A 2,590-nucleotide genomic window follows, 5' to 3' on the forward strand; every position below is an offset into this window, starting at 1 on the left:
TCAAAATCATATCTAATCAAGTTATGCAGTTGTCAAAGAGCTTGTTGCTGCCCCCTCCGCTACTTAAGCCAATTTTAAGCTTGTTAATATGGAGGATCATGAACGATTCTGGAAGTGGATATAGCTTCATGTGGCCATAATCACATGAACACTGAAATTCACTAGCAGGTATATATCCCAAAAATTAATCTTCTTTCTCCTAATGGGTTTGAAGTTTATTAGTGAGAATAGAGTATAGCATACGTGACTTCTCCCCCCAAAATAATATTTTTTTGTCCTATCTATTGTTGCATCATTAATGTTTTGGCTTTGACTCTCAGCATTGTTATTATTTGAAGCTTCAGGAAATCTTATTTGGAAAAAGATTAATCTACGCTCAAAAGTATTGGTTTTCGTAGATCCTATAGATTGTATATAGTTTATTTGCTAGTTGTTTATGCTATTGTGTATTTGTATATCCATCTCCCCTAACTTATCAAAAAAAATTTGTCCCCCGCACCAAAAATTATGGTTCCACCCCTGCACACGTACAAAAGAGAAGAGAGAGGCTTTAACGTTTGGATGGAAGCATGTCGTCGCAGTTTATATAACCGGAGTACATCCAAAAAGAAATGTGGACGCAGCATTTCATAGAAAATTGATTTGCACCAATAATTTGGTCCAGAGTGATTGGAACATATGTAGAGCATCTATTATTCTGTTGGGACAAGGATCCTTTGAATTTCACTTGAGAGGATCCATTAACTCTAATGTATCCAGTAGTCATGATTATACACTTGCAAATTGTAATATCCCATATTTTTTTTTTTAGGAGTAATTACCTTTTTCCCCTATGAATTACCAAAAAATGCGCGATGCCCCTATGAACTACCAACTCGACCAAAATAGAGCATTCAACTACCAAAGACAACCATTTTCCCCTCTTCCGTTAGTCGACGAGTCACGTGACCGTCACGTGCCGTTTTACATGGGGGCATGATGGAAAATGGTGGTAGTTCATGGGGAAAAATAGGAAAAAAATGAAAATAAAACAGCATTTTATTTTTATTTTTTTTTATCAATTGAGGGCATTTTTGTCTTTTAATCAAAATTAACGTCCAAAATCGGCATATTCCGTCCATGTAAACAGGTCTGACTGATAGAAGGGGGCAAAATGTGTAAAGTTGGTAGTTGGATGCTCTATTTTGGTCGAGTTGGTAGTTCATTGGGGCATCGCGCATTTTTTGGTAGTTCATGGGTGGAAAAGGTAATTACCCTTTTTTTTTAAAAAAAAAAAAAACAAAAAAAAAAAACTTATTAAGTAAGTTAACTTAATAAGTAAGTTGTAGGAAAAAAATTAAAAAAAAAAATGGGAAACAACAACTTGCATGGCAAGTTGTTTTCTCTCTTTATTTTCTTCTTCTCTTTCTTTTCTCGTTATCTTCTTTCTTCTTTTAGTTCTTTCTTCTTCTTTCTTCCTTCCTCTTCTGTTATTCTTCTCGCCAGACCCACCGAGAGATTGAGAGAGGAGAGAAACAGAGAAAGAGAGAGAGAGAGAGAGAGAGACTCGAGGGAGACAGAGAGATGAGACCGAGAGATCGGGAGAGGGAGAGTCAGAGATTGGGAGAGAAGGAGAAATGGAGATAGAGAGAGATTTGTTGAGGGAGAGATGCAGACGGGAGAGAGAACCCAAGAGAGATTGAGTGGAAGAGAGGCGAAGCGGGAAGAGGCCGTGACCTGTCAACCCAAGTGGTGCGATTCCGGTGGCCAGAACCAAAATCCGGCGAGGCAGGGAGAGGTTCGGCGGGCCGTGAAACCAGAGGAGGCCGTGCCTCCATGGGTCATCGGAGGCGCGATTTTTTTGGTGAACCCGTGACTCAGTGACCCGTTGACCCAAGACCCGGTGGCTTGAAGGCTGATTTTCGACGAAACCTAGGGGGAATTTCCGGTGGTTTCCCTTAGCCTAAACAGAAACTCTCAAAGGGGTAATTTCTTGAGTATTCTTGTGTTGTTTGATTATTGAGTTGTGAGTATGTAATTGTTGTGAATTATTTTAGTGACTGATTGGTCTTGGTGCTGTGATATCTTGAGTTTATGAGTTTTATTCGATTGTGTTGAATTGAGTTGTGTTTTGGTTTATATCGGTCAGTGATGTGGTGGAGACTTTTGGTGAGTTTTTGCTGCTGGCCGATTGAAGCTTGGTAGGGATTTTAGTGTTGTTGGGTTGGTTGTACGTGTGTACTGATTCTGGTTAGAAAGGATTTGTGATTTCCTGTGTGTTAATTATGGGTAATTTTGGAGTATTGATAATTTGGGGTGCAATTTCCGGTTGAGATGTTTTATTTGGAGTAGCTGATTGAGTATGTAATTGAGTAGGAGCTTTTGGTTAAAGGACTAAATATTATTTTGATGAGTTTTGACCATGTAAAATATTTTGGATTTACTGACTTCGGATGAAAGTGAGGTTGTTTCCGAAATTAGTAAAATTACGATTTATTATTGAATGAATTTTAGTACATTGAGTTTTTGCTTAAAGGCTTGAGGACTTATCATGTTTTGGACAAATTGATGAGAATTGAGTTTTCTCTTAATGATTGGATGGTATTTATGT

This window comes from Alnus glutinosa, chromosome 7 (assembly GCF_958979055.1).
Source record: "Alnus glutinosa chromosome 7, dhAlnGlut1.1, whole genome shotgun sequence".
NCBI lineage: Eukaryota > Viridiplantae > Streptophyta > Magnoliopsida > Fagales > Betulaceae > Alnus > Alnus glutinosa.